Here is a 15823-nt window from a genome sequence, read left to right on the forward strand (position 1 = left end):
TCCCTAAATGTGCATATGTGTGCATGCATGTGTATGTAACTTTTCTCTACATAAAATTTTTACAGAAAATCTGTGAGAGAATATGAAATAGCAGGAAGCGTTATCTGGTTATCTGAAAAAAGTTGTACACTTCCTGTGTACAATTATCTACTAATCTTACCTCTTAAGCATGAATTGTAACTCCCAAATTAGATGTGTATTTTGAGAATAGCGGATAATGTAAGTAAAATTCCCGGTGGAATGATAGACAGTAGTGCTGAGTACAAAGAGCACAAACCAAGCGCAAACAAACAACAAAAAAAAATTATGTGACTCATATCTAACTAGACATATTTTGTTATAATAGATCTCAACCATTTTAAGAAATGAATACAAAATTGTGAGTATTCAAAAAAACTTGTGGGATATTTAGATGTTGATAATCTTCATTAATCAATATTTCTTGGCATGCCCTACATGTCTGCTCAATGATTTTCTCCAACTCATATTTTAAAACCTAGTTTTAATTTTTAGTAACTTTAATTATTCTCAAGAATGACTTTGCCCTTCCATAGCATGTCTTGTCTATCTGCACTAAGATACTTGTCTGTGTAAGGGAAAATATAAATAGGAAAAAAAAATTCCCATTAAAAACAAGAGAAAAAATTTGACTTCCACTCTTATTTCTTAGATAATTTATTTTAGAAAACTTGTAAGTGAAATTTATTTTCCTGTCTTTTTAAAATGTATGTAAATCTTTTTTAAAAGCTAAATAAGCTTATTGCTAGCTTTGAGACTCAGGAATGTTTTTCTCAAATACTTGAGAACTATCTTCTTGCAATGTCATCAAGAAATATAGTGCCCCATCTTCCAGTTTCTGCGAGAAGTTAAGAGCTTAACTTTGGAGGGAATTTAGCTTTAAGTTACAAAACTTGTCCTAAAGATGTAGGAAGCTTATTTTTCCTTTGGATAAAGCTAATTAACTAACACAGATGGTCACCAATTACCAAGTGAATTTAAGATGAACTATGTGTGACAAATGGTGCTGTCAAGTCCTCTTACTTGAGGACTAGTTGCTGTTTATCTTGAGAGTAAGTATGTAATGGGTTGTATCTGTTTGGCTGTATAAAAGGATGAGACATCTTTCTGTCTTTGCAATCTCTTGGTAAATTAACATTCTGGTTTAATGCTCATTCAATTTAAAAAAAAAAAAACTTTTTTTTTCTTTTCTTTGTAAAGAAGTTTTCTGTGTTGGGAGAAGATTTTTTGTAATTGTATTTCCCCAACAATTCTGGTGAAAAGGGTGAGATGACTGACAGTTACTGAATTGAGCAGATGAGCTGAAGGTCTGTGGCCATGCAACAGTCAGGTAAGAGTCCTCAAATTATTAAAAGTCTCCCTTCTAGCTTTCCATTCTTTTGGAATACAAGTTGGAAGACCACCCTCTCAAAATTCGAGATACTGCTACTGAGTAGACATGGATGATCCAGGCTCTAAAATCCTGTCAGGATCACCATATGGTTGGAAAATATGGGAACCCAGAATGTCATCTTCAGGTCTTTCTCATAAAGGAGTAATATCACTCTGTCATATTTGGAATGGATAAATGACAATCCAGTTTTTCAGTTGCCTCAGGGCAATTATTTTGATTTGGATGAATTAATTAACTTCTTTTCTGGGGTTCTTAGGCCTCATCCTAAGCAACTAAACTACTGGCATTTATGAGGTGAATATAACTATAAGGGGAAAAGTTAAGATGATTTGGATGGTTAGAAGAAGAGATTGAGAAAAATAGAAGAGGAAATGTGAGGATTAAAAATGCTTTCTCTTTCACAGCACCCTCCTCCTCTCATTTCTTTCCTCACATCTTCAATCTCTGATTTCCCTGTCTTTATCTCGCTCAGATTCAAACTGACTTCCTGGAAGGGTAGGTGATGATCTTTTAGGTGATAGTTTTCTTTGTTAGTGAAGGATCCTATAGAGATGAGGACACAGTTTCTTTATCCAATAATGAATTACCTGTCCTGTTTAAGGGCACAGGTTTCTATGCCTCATAGCCTAACATTGAGTCAACTTCATAGCTTAGTTCAAATTCCACCTCCAAGAATCCTGTCTCATCCACACACCACATGGCTAGGAAAGAGACATATCAGGAAATAATTGAGAACCTGGATAATAGACTGCCCCCATATAAAGGCAACAGGATGGAGAGTAGCTGCACTAGTCACCTACAAAAGGCAAGCAAGGTGTTAAGCTGATGAATGTTAGCATGGGGAGGGAGACCAAAGTGTCACAAAAATTAGCCTTTCCTATTTAGATTGCCCACAAAGCTGATGACATTGAGAAACTACCCAGGACTCCTGAATAATTCACATGCATTTCTCACCAGCTGATTTTACTCATTTAAAGGTTTCTTTTTTCTGTGACCCAGAAATGTATAGACATACACCAGAGCATGTTATCAGTCTAAACCTCATGAACAGAGACATGCACTAGCTACTGTGTGGAATTATGCAAAACGCAGACTTTACTTCTTTTAAGTTTCAAATGCATCAGGGTCCAGAAGATACCACATCAAAGGGTATTTTGTGGCCAAGGGAAGCCAACTACCTTCCATACTCCACAATGGAACCCATCTAAAAGGGTTGCTTGATGGCAATACTTAAATCCTTTCTTCTAAAGCTCAGCTGGGAGAAGTTACACTGATGTACCCACAAGGTAGATGAGTCTCCCAGTTGATTTCATCAGTAGTTCGTTGAAACTTTCTCAAAAAACATTAAGTCTAAATTCTTATTTGCTTTGGCTTGTAAATGAGTTCAATATTTATGGCAAAGTGTTATTTGAGGATTTTGAAACTCTCTCTACTATTTTCTCTAGTCATTTATAAAATAAAAATAAAAAATTTATGGATATGTTTCCCACCAAAGGGATCTGTGGGATCCCTTTGGATCTACATTATTTAATATATAGGTGATGATTGCTGGTAGTATAAGAAGCTAAAAGCAATATAAAATTGATAACTTGGCTTTGAAATAATTATTTGCTTCACAAAAGCATAAGGTTTCAATAGAACAATTGCAATTTTGCTAAACGAAATAAAAATATTTAGGGTGTCAGTTATGAGCCGTGGGCCATGGAATCTAGTAGTTACGTCTAGTAGTTTCATAATCTGGAAGTCCATTTTACATAAAATGACTTAAATAAAAACTTAAAAACAGACAATTATTTGATAATAGTACAGTATTATAGACAGTGGATTTCATTTTGCAGAGGAGGCAAAACCTTTGCTGGAAAAAAACTGCATGATAATTCTCCAGATCTTCCGGTTTGGTCCCTAGAATCTGAAGCGCTTTTGAAAATTGAAGTTGGCTATAGTCTCTTCCCCAGCTTTGGTGATTACAATTTAAAAAAAATACTCATCGTGATTTATCTAATATTCATTTTAATATTGCATATTTACTAATGTTTACTGATGGGCTATGTACTTGGGATAATAGTGACAAATTTAAGGTGTCCTAAGCTGTGGTGATTTATCACTGAAACTTGAACAATTACTTTTTGTCTGGAAATAAGTCTGCACAAGCTGACAAGTTAATAGCTATCACTAAAGCAACTTGGTTCTGGATTTAAAATGAATATATAATATACTACTAATAGGTTTATGTTTGGCATCTATCATGCAACAAAGCAAATTTTTTTACTAGAATATTTTTTACTTCTATTGGAATAAAAATATCTCATGGAAACTGATTGCTGATTTGTTAGAGGTTTTACCACTGCTTGCTCAGATGTTAGTAATTCATTCTGCTGACAGAGTTGCAAAAGCCACTGGTAAAACATTGCAGATTCCAAACTTAGAAGCTCTACTTTTAATACAATAAAAAATGCTTGTTCGTTTTCAAAATTATGCTTCCAAAAAGAAGATGGATTATAAAAGAGGCTGAAAGAAACTTGACTGAACTATGGAAATGACCTAAGAAAATAATTCCTATACCATGGTCCCTATCTGCTTAGTTAATATTGTGCATCACTAACAAAATCATCTAAATAAAAGGCAGATTTTAAAAATGCTAGACTCTTCGCAAGCTTACCACAAAGATAAAATTACTGCAAAACATATTAAAGAGATGTACTATTTGTCAGCAGAATTCTTTACAGGCTGCTCCCAAGATAAGCATTCGCTGTCCCTGACAAACTTCACCAGGAACCAGGTAGCAGTTACATTTCATAAAACGAATGCATATAAAAGTTAAGAGATTTTGTCTTGCTATGATGTGTATGATGTCCAGATGTCCTTAAGTCGTTCCCTATTCAAAAAACCCCTTGCTCAGGCAGTGGTAAAGACTGTCTTAATAAACATAATTTCCACTTTTGGGTTACCAGAACATTTAAATGACAGACAAAGTCATTTTATCTGTAGTGTCATTCAGGAATTATGCAAATGTTTACAGATTCCTATAATCCTCAGTCTTCTGGAAAATAGAGTAAATAAATCAAACTCTTAAAAAATTCATTAGCTAAGATTCTGAAACCTGGTATACCAAGATGGCCTAGAGCTTTAACACTAGCCTTGTTTAAAATTAGAGTGATGTCTATAAGCAAGCACAGAATCTCTCCCTTTGAATTTATCTTTGGAAGGCCTGTGAATTTAGGTGTAGGATCATGTTTTGCACTTTATTTAACTGAATCCTTTAAAAGTCATGTTCAATACTTAAAAGGACTTTTCTCTTCCCTAGGAACCGTGAGACTTAAAGTGGCAAGGACATGGAAGAATCTGCTGGAAGAAGTCAGCCACCTACATTAACCAGGAGATTTTATTTACATAAAAGTCTCCCCCAATAAAAATAATTGCATTGGAACAGACTTTTTGAAATGTCAGTGATCACCCACAGGACTATCAATGTGAAAATAATAATGACCTTAAACCAACAACAACTTGAAAACTTGATTTGTGTTTCTTATAAGAAGCCAACTCCTTAGAGTGACTGGACTGAGGATTCCACAAGGAATTTGGACTTGAAATTTTCAGAAGTTATTGATATTGGTACTGAACTCAACTGAAGAGGTATTCTTGCAAACATATTACTAGTTTCATAGACTGCCTTGCTGTCCCATTCATAGCACGGTGGTTTCAGTTACTTTAAGGATCACATTTTTCTAGAAAACAAATTTATTTTTTACATTACTTTTTCTTTCTGTACTCCCAGTAATGGTTCCCACAATCTCATTTCCGATCAGCTCCAAATTGTACTCCATATAAATAGGGTTTGATTTACAAATTGAAAAATCTGATTATTTATAAAGTAAAAATGAAAACATCTGCATTAGTCATTTTTGATAATAACATTTTAGCTATTTTAGGTAAAAGTAGCTAAAATGCATCCAAGTAGTTGGGCCCTAAATTTGATATGAAAATGTTTTAACTGATTTGATTGGAGCATGAGGTAGAAAAAAATTAATAGTAGACAAACAGAAATCTAGCATTTACACATAGAGGTTGAAAAGACAGGTCTAATGTCATTCAATTAACTTAGAGATCCAAGTTGTGTCCAATCTCAAAATACTTAAATAAACAAAGGTGAATGTCTGTCATTAATGTAGATTTAGTCAACTGTTACGAAAGTATGACTACTGATTAAGGCCCAATGCAAGAAAAAAAGGCCCATAAGACAGGTTTGTCCTCAACACTTAATGAGAGCCTTACACATGAAGCACTGGAACTTTACTCTGTCCCATTCAACAGCTACCTTATAATGAGGCTTTGACAGTAGATGAAGACTATTCATATCTTTACGTCACACATCAGAGAACTATTATTTGGGAAGACAGAACAATTACTGAAAGACCTACATTTTCATAAAAATTTAATGGAACTTATGTGATTGACTGAAACTCAAAATTTTTTGGGGGGTGGCCTTGCAAAGAAAACTTTTAGATCATCAGGTTTCACTGCAAAGCTACTTTCTAGTTTTAGATTGGATAATCCTTTAAAGGAACTGCCAAATAATACCTAGATATTACCCATTTGAAAATACAAGCAATAAGGTTATCACAGCAATTTTAAAAATAATTGTGTAACTAAGGAAAGTTTTTGTGCATTGCTAATTATATTATTCAGGCTTTTCCAGAGAGACAGAGCTTATAGTATATGGATATGGATATATGTACGTATATGAGAAGATTTGTTATAGGAATTGGCTCACCATATTATAGAGGTCAAAAATCCCACTATTGGCTGTCTGCAAGCTGGAGAGCCAAGAAAACCGGTGGTATAATTCAGTCTGAGTGTGAAGGCCTGAGAACCAGGAGTGCCAATGTCCAAGGACAGGAGAAGATTCATGCCCCAGTTCAAACAGAAGCAAATTTGTCCTTCCTCTATCTTTTTTTTTTTTTTTTTTGAGACAGAGTCTCACTCTGTCCCCCAAGGCTGGAATGGAGTGGTGCAATCTTGGCTTTGCTTCCCTCATTCAAATGATTCTTGTGCCTCAGCCTCCCGAACAGCTGGGACTACAGGCGCACACCTCCACGCTTGGCTAGTTTTTGTATTTTTAGTAGAGATGGGGTTTCACTATGTTGGCCAGGCTGTTCTCAAACTCCTGACCTCGTGATCTGCCCACTTCGGCCTCCCAAAGTGCTGGGATTACAGGCGTGAGCCACCGCCCCTAGCCTTCCTCTGCCTTTTTATTGCACCAACCTAATATTCAGACCCTCAAGGGATTGGATGATGCCCCCTTGCATTGTGGTGGGAGGATCTGCTTTACTTAGTCCAACATAAAGCCATCTCTTCCAGAAACAGCCTTACAAACATACTCAGAAATAATGTTTAAGCAGCTGTTTCGGCATATCCTGGACCACTGAAGTAGATACATAAAATTAACCATCACACTAGTTAAGAATTTGATGTAACCATTATCTATTTATATGATAAATTCAAAGCTTATTCCTACAACCAATAGTGTAGAGACTTTTAAAAATGTACTTGTTTTGTTGTTTTATCAGATTTCTGGCAATTGCATTGAGTTGTATGTTACTGTCGACTTTCGGGTTATTTAGAGGGCTGCAACTTGTCCAGAGAAAGATGAAAATAGCAATGAAGTTAGAAATTTGTAGTGTCACTATTTTATACTAACAAGGAGTGTATTGTCTGGGTAAATACAAATTGGAAAAGAAACAATTCTCTTTGTTGAAAATACGGGAAGAGACATCCATCCCCTCCCTTTCTTAGGGCATTTACTTTAGAAAACTTGCAGATGGAAATTTTTGTGTGTGTCTTTAAAAATGTGTGTGTCTTTAAAAATGTGTGTAAATCTTTTTAAATGTCAAATAAGCCTCTTGCCTGGTGAAAGGCTTGGGAATGTCTTACTCTACGACCTGGGGACCATCTCATTGAAATGTCTTCATCATCAAAGAACATAGTGCCCATCTCCCAATTTCTGTGGGTGGGTGGAAACCTAGCTTCAGAAGGTATTTAGCTTAAAATTGCAAAACTAGCTTATGTTACAAAGATATGAAAATTTATTTTTCCTTTGGATAACACACAGAACATCATTCCAATTATCCAGTGAATTTAGGATGAACTATGTGTAACAAATGGTGCTGTCAAGTCCTAACTAGCACTTGAAGACTAGTTATTATTTATCTTGAGAACATGTACATAATGGATTGTATCTGCTTGGCTATATAAAATAATGAGATTTATTTCTGTTTTGCAATATCTTAGCAGACCTACAATCTGGTTTAATACTTATTCAATAATACAACTGTGTTCTTTCTTTTATGTTGTGGAGAAGTTTCCCAGGTTGGGAGGAGATTTTGTTTTTAATTATTTATCACTAACATATACTGTCATATTTTCATTTGCCTCAACTAATCATGAATACCTGAAAGGCAAAGTCCGTATTTTGCTTATATTTTTTATACTCATGCCTCGTACTCAATAGATATTCAATGAAGATAGGTTTAATCCTGTTGTGTTCAGGAGATATATCAAATGCATGTATGATGAGAAACATTTGAAATACTGTAAAATAGAAAAGAGCTTCTAGACCTTCAAAAACAGCTATATGTTATCTCCAATCTACTCTCATACCAGCTTTTCTTTCTCTCCTCACATATACCATTTTCCTCAAGAATTTCTGAAATATTTATTTGCAACTGATAAAATCTTCATTTTTCATGGCTCTGTACATTTATATGTATGCCTGCTTCCCTTCCCCCTATCTCAGGAATGCCTCTCCACAAACAGTTCCTGGACCTGACACACTGATTGCTGTGTTTGTATCTAGAGAAGAGAAAGGATGACTAAGGGAAGTGAGTAAGGGGTAGATTTACTTTTGAAATGTACTTGTGTATCTTTTAAATTTTGTTCATGTATGCATTCACTACTTAAAAACAGATATGATAATTATATTTTGATAGGAAAAAATACAAAGTCACTTCCTTTAGGAAATGTCCTATTACCCTTCGTTGGCTAGGCTATTGGCCATATTACCTAGAGAATAGGCTTGTTGCTCCCTGCACACAGAAGCCAATACCATGGCATGGGGTCTTTTAAGAAAAGAAAAGCTTTAAAGGAAAACCTTCCAGCAAGGAGAGGGGAGTGGGCTGAAATCTGTCTCCCTAACTTTGGGTCTGGGGAAAGTTGATGATTTAGAGGGCAAGGGAAAGGATTTAGGAATTTTGACTTGGCACAGTCTGATTCAAGAGCTTCAAATTTGGCCGTTTAAAGTATGTAGAGGTAAATTTTAGCTCCACATCTTCTAGGTCAAGGGATTCCTTGTGTCTGAAAGAGTTCTGGTGTTCAGGTTCTGGTCATATTCCAGTCTTCTTGGTTCCAAGGGAAGGATTCCTTGATTCCAGGTGTTTTTAGAGGTCAAAGCTTTTTCTATTGCACTTGCCCAGGCAACAGGACTTGCAGTTTTTGTCTCTGTTACCTTTTACTGGGAAGTGTGGGGATTCTCAGTTCTTCTCTAACTTGAAAGAAAGAATTCAGCCAAGAGATGTATAGTTTATTGAAGGGAGATAAAGTACATTTTTAGAGTGGCAAACAGCTCTGGCTGGGCTGATCCTGCTGAAAAACAGCTCGTGGCTGTTTCTGCTGGAAAAATGATAGTAGCAGTGTTCATTTAAAGAGACAGTACATTCTGAAAGATAAAACAGAGTCTAATGCTTGAAATAATGAGTCAGCAGAAGCTAGTGCTGAAGGATTCTTTTTATGAGAATCTTACATGATTATTCATAAAGGGGCATGAGGGGGTGTTCCTTGCAAGCATGTTTTGGGAGGTCCCTTTGGGCATGTATGCTCTGTGGTCCTATATGCTAGTGCAAGTAAACATGTCACGTATCTTATTAGTATTTAAAATCTCCTGGACAGAGATTTTTAATACTAGTAAATAGTATTCATTTAGTCAATACTGTTTTTACTATTATAACAAGCAAAATGTTACTCTAGGGTCCATGCTCATCTGCAGGGAAAATCCCGACCATGGTTATCTCTGGATACAGCCTAAGTCTCCTTTAGGGCTGGAGGAGCCCACTTAAAAGGCCAGAAGTAGCCAAAGTAGCCATTGTCATTTTTCCTGTCTACAAGTGGGCAGCATCTTTAGGACTTCTTTTCCCAGGGGCTCCCCTGTTGCTTATTTTGTTACCAAAATACCAGGGGTTTGGTCTAGGTCCTGCTGTTTGCTGCATAGAAAGCCAATCATTAATATAATGCTTATTGCCAAGGAAGAAGGCTTTAATTGGGTGTTGCAGCTGAGAAGATGTGATTTCAGTCTCAAATCTATCTCCCTGGCTGGCTAAAATTAGGGGTTTAATAGCAGGGAAGAAAAAGAAATGTAACAAAATATATGAAAACAGAAATTTGGGAGGGGCAAGGAAGCAATCATGATGAATGAGAGGCCTGGTGTCTCATTGTCTGGAGGTGATGATCTGGTGAGTTTCAGTTCTTTGATACACTTTGAGAGTCCTGGTACCTCATTGGGTCTGTTGAGTTTTAAGCTTTAAGACCAGAGGGCAGGTCAATTTATATAATTATCTTTAAAAAACTGTCTGTGGGACTCTTGGGCTGGTTTCAGTCCCCCCTTTCTAGTTATCAGTTCCTCAATCATGGGGAATCCTGTGGTCAATCTTTCTGGCTTCTTCCTGCTGAGGAGGGGCATTGTGGGCAGCTCCTTACCATGGATGACCATGTGGCCACCAGTAATCAAAGGTTTATACAGTACTATAGTTTTCTTCTAAAACATAATATTTCTCTCTCCGGTCCCCCACGAATACAAATCACAGCAGGACTAATCAACCTGCAGGATAAACTTGAGTCCAATAGACTTGGCCTTTTACCCACACAAAGTGCATCAAGAATCATTGTCCCCTTAGGCTCTTCTAAATTGGCTTTGCTAGAACCTCTCACAGGCCATTTCAGTCAAAGTTCTGAGAAAATAACCAGTTCCTTCAACTGGGTTCCGTGATAAACGTAAACAGGTTGTTAGTAAATATATGCAAACAAACATATTGCCATGAATTAAGAATATTCACAAATAGTTTACAAATCATGGAGAAATTAGGAAGAGAGAGAAATATGCCTCAAATTCCATTCACAAAAGTATACTCTACACAATATACTTAAAGTATACTTAAAGGCTATAAATACCTCAAGATAAAAAAATTCCCCAGACTCTGAAAAACAAAACAAAACCAATCAGCAATATTTCACGCTAAAAAAAAAACATAAAAATTATTTTAGTCCTTTATTAGTTCAGTCTATGCAAGAAATTCCTGCTCTCTGCTTCATATTGGGTTAGCAATCTTTATGAACACATCAGCCTTTCAATTAGTCCTCTGGAAGTTTTTACTCTAATCCAAGGGCACAATCTCCAAAGTTATCAGAAACCTGCATTCAAAACTCCTTTTCTAGTACTCTTCCAAAGAAGCAAGCCCTGGACTGTAGCTGCTTGTAAGTCACTTTTTGAGAAGGATCAAACTAAAACAACAATGGTGAATGACAAAAGCCTTAAGACAGTCATCATTAAAGACACAGTTGGAAAAGAAATTTGGTTATTTCTGTGGCATACAACAATTTAACCTAATAATTATAATTATTATTACTGACAACCTATATTAAGACATATCAGAATCTTAGGAGTCACACATAATCCTGGAACACATATTAACAATATATCTATATAAATATAACCCAAAGGAAGGTAAACACTATCACAGATTTGACAATGCTTCCTGCATAATTCTAACATAACAAGCCAAATAAGCCAAATATGTCTCTCTTGGACTTCAGGAAATGTAATATACATAAAAGCTAGTTTGAGGTCAAAAGGACTGAATTTGGAACTTAAAATTTTGTTCTTGAAAAGTTTGGCAAATATCAAAGTTTTAAGACATTTCCTGTCATAAAATGGGATCACAGTTCACTATAAAATAATCATTAATTAAAACAAAAACATTTACCTTTTGATAGAGAGGAGACTCAATTTCCCAAATAAGACCTAATACTTCAGAAAGCATGAGGGCAACTAAATCGGTCTCTTTGTGCCGCATATTTTTCCTGTACTTTACTCAAAAGGTAAACAGAAATTTATTTTACCTTTTTATGGTATATTATTAAAGTTAAAGCTAATTTTAATAACACCATATGAACAAATCTATCCAATTTCAATCATTTCGACTGTAAGATTTTCATAAAATTTTATAACCTATTACAATTTTCTATTAAAGATCTACTAAAGATCACATCAGTGATCCAAGCAATCCCTGTTATTCTGACACATGGACCCAGATGCTGGTCTTGCATTAGTGTGTTTTTGATATTAATGTTTAATTTATACAAAAACTCTGAACTAATCTTATCCCTCAAATTCAACCCTTATAATTCACATGCTCACATCTTCCAAGATAGTCCCTGGGCCTAGAGCGATTGAATGGTTTTAATTTCTGGCCCTGTGTCTCACAAAATCAGTTCATTTTGTTTTTCACCTTCTCCTGAGTTTGAAGACGAGGTTTTGACTGGTGTCAATGCTCAAAATTGAGCGGAAGTCAGTGCCTTCTTCAGACTCAGGAGTCAAAGCCCTATAACTTAACGGCACAAAGTTTAGTTAATAGAATAGTTTAGTTAGTAGAATATTTATACTACAGCCCTGTCATTCTCTCTAACATGTCACAAATTAGAACACTGTGATTTGGACTTTAGCTATCACTACCTGCAGCACTTCAAACCACTGTATTAAAGTAGTTAGGTTACTCATTCCTTATGTCTAATTGCTAGCATTCTAGTGACAGAACTGTGACCAAAAGCTTCCTATGCCAGACTTATCAAAGTAAGACAACTAACTTTTCTCTCCAACATCAAAAAATGGTAAATGCAAATATCAGTTTTGGAAATTTAATATGAGGATAAGTAATACACTTAAATTCACTTAAATAGTGTACAATAAAACAAGGACAAAGTAAGAACAAACACGCAATCATTTCTTTTCATCTATTTAAAACAGCATTATCACAAATTTCCAAGATTCGTTTCTAGATATAGAACTGACATCTGACTGGTAACTTTCATCAGTAAAATCTTCAAATCTATGCAACAATTGTACTTATTTTGTTTTCAAATACTTACATGAAGGCCCATCAGTGATAAATGGCTTGGAGTCAAAAATCACTAGGAAGTCTCACATTTTAAAAAAATTTTTACTACTTAATCCAACTGAATGTCACTTAATGTTAATAATAGTAAACACAACTAAAGTAGTTTGAGAGAAATCCCAGTTGATATAATTTCCTTGAGGACAAGACCAATCTTTCCTGAACATTAAAACTTTGTGCCCATATCACAGTTGTTTTTCATTCATTAAAGGAAAAAATCTGAAACTAACTCAAATTATAGATTTAATTGAATTATCCTGGAAATAAACAATATTTAAAAACTTCTACTCTTATGTACTTTTCCAAATAACAAACACATAATGCAAAATTTCTGTTCAGAACTTATAAAGGTAAGTCTTTTATGTAATTTTTTAGACATGTTAAACCTCTCATAGCTCTCAAGAGTATCAGAGGTAAGCAAAAACCAATCAAATTTTAAAAGGCTGGTGTCCTCTATCAATTATTGGAGACTTGAAAAATGTAGCTTAAAAACTTGGAATAAATAGAGAAATAATACATTGTTGGAAAGGCATAGGAAACAAAATGACTACTCATAGAAGGAAATAAAAGCCTTCCATTAGGAACTTTAAAAATCAATGGTTTTATGTGTATATGTATTTATAAGTAAAACTGAGAGGGGAACAAACAGCAAATAAATAAAAATTAAAACCAAATACAGGCCGAGGGCAGTGGCTCACACCTGTAATCCCAGCACTTTGGGAGGCCAAGGCAGGTGGATCATGAGGTCAGGAGTTCAAGACCAGCCTGGCCAACCTACTGAAACCCCATCTCTACTAAAAATACAAAAAATTAGCCGGGCATGGTGGGGGGCATCTGTAGTCCCAGCTACTCAGGAGGCTGAGGCAGGAGAATTGCTTGAACCCAGGAGGCAGAGGTTGCAGCAAGCCGAGATTGCACCATTGCATTCCAGCATTCTAGCCTGGGCAACAGTGCGAGACTCCATCTCAAAAAAAGAAAAAAAAAAAAATACAAATACAGATAAATGAGAAACCAACTCCAAATTTTTCTCCTCTTTAGTTTACCTTGTAGGCTACAGTGTTAACCAGAACCTGAAAAAAACAAAAACAAAATAAAACAAAAACACACAAACAAACAAACAAAAAAACCAGGATGAATATTTTGTCCCTGATTCAAAATATAATGCCTTTAAATCCTTCAATCCCCCTAATATTTTGTACAATTAAGAAATTCACTTTAGGTACATGACCAATAAGTACTTTAGTGTTAGTACTATCTATAAAGGATAGTAAATATAGTGTGAGGCAATACAAGCATGTATGTGAAATTTGGTTCCATGTTAAATATGGCTTCATGCTTAATTATATTAAAAAAAATTACCAAACTTCCAGTGTATTTTTTAAAATAATTCTTATTTTACTTTCATCAAGACTAAGAGCTTTAACTATGAGATGTTAATTAATCTAATTTCTCTAATTTTCTATCATGTTTTAAAGAGTATTTTACCATGTAAACATTTTTAACTTTCTATTTTCTCTGTATGTGCACAAAGTAGACATACAGAGAAAAAGGAAAAAACTACGTATGACTTACCCAGATGATCTTTAACATATTTGGACTTTCTATTTTGACCTAAATCTTGTTTTCTTTATAATCTGCCTTACCAAAAATGCAAGCTCCTATCCATAGCTTTCTTCACATCTTTCTCTTCTCCCTGGTTCCTTTCTACCTTGGTTCAAAAATAACCTTTTCGAGTCTGTAATTTGAATTAATTTTTAGATAACTTCTGAATTAGACAAAATTGTTCTTTTTCTCACTAAAAACATATCTTCTTTGGCCCATTTTATATACAGAATTATATATTATCTATAATTCTTATCCTTAGAAAATTTAATTTTAGTGAAAATGTAGGAAGCAAGAAATCTTGAGCTGCCTATCAGATATTAGCATTTTATAGATGAAAAATATTCCCATTCCATAATTTTTAGAAATATATTTCCTTGTATCGTAACTGTTTTTTAATTGGAAATGACTCAGACATTTAGTTAGCATCAAAAATAATTTAAAATTTTTAAATTACACAAAAAGTTTACCTCCAACATTTATCTCACTTACATGTTCTCAATTCTTTCATTTTTAACAGCTTATCTAGATTATTTCTAAAAACCGATACATTAAACATAGCTAGCTATCATTTAAAAATAGTTATTTCTTTGCTAACCTTTATTTATTTTTTTTCTTAGCCAGTGAACATTAGCGAACATAGAAAAACCCTTAAAGTTAGCTACATGGGCATTTTCACCAGTAACTCAGAAGATTCAGGTGTTTTCATTAAACCAGCAACATTACATTAGTCTTACTTATCCAAAAAAATTACACAAAGATCATTTTGTTTGGCTGGGTTCATAGTTTTATAACCTTTTATGCCAAACTCTGACACTTCAAAATATCTAGCAGAGATAAAAATTAACCCAGAAAAAAAAAATGCATGCTAACAATTCTGAAGAATTTCTGTTTTTATTTTACCAACAATTTTAAAACCAGCTTATTTATTAAAAGTTTACTTAAGTCTTGTGAATTTGAGAAATACTTTGGGCTTAATTTATGAATGCTCTTTTATTTTTAAACCAATTTGGTAGGCACAACATATAACATAATAAATGTACATACATAAGCACATCCAGACGTGTACATATGCATAAGCAGAGATCCAATAGATTTACCTCAGAGCTCTAGCCATAAGATAACAATACAAACTCATCAGTTTACATGGCTACACTTTGTTTTCCCTGATAGTTAATCCAATGAAGGGTGTAGATCAACATTATGGGTAAAGCAGTCTCCATGGCAGTTTGACTTTTAAAGGCTAAACCTTCCCAGGCTACACAGAACACTGGGGCCAAACAGCACCAAAGAAGAATGTCACACGCTAACCAGGCCCGGCACTGTTTAGAAGTACTGGGGCCAAACAGTATTACAAAGGAGTATCAGCTTACTGAATTTTAATTTTTCCGTAACACACACAAAATCAATCACCAAAACACATTCCAACTGCTGCAACAGCTAACCTCAAGAGTGTCCTAATGGAAACAGGATGCTTCCCCTCTCCACTGGTTGGGCTTGATCAACCTGCAAACAAAAGTTCCCTCAAGATTTCTCTGATTGAGAGGAGCCAATCCCACTGTCTGGTACCAACAAAAGACACTCACTTTCCAGG

This window comes from Gorilla gorilla, chromosome 3 (genome assembly GCF_029281585.2).
Source record: "Gorilla gorilla gorilla isolate KB3781 chromosome 3, NHGRI_mGorGor1-v2.1_pri, whole genome shotgun sequence".
NCBI lineage: Eukaryota > Metazoa > Chordata > Mammalia > Primates > Hominidae > Gorilla > Gorilla gorilla.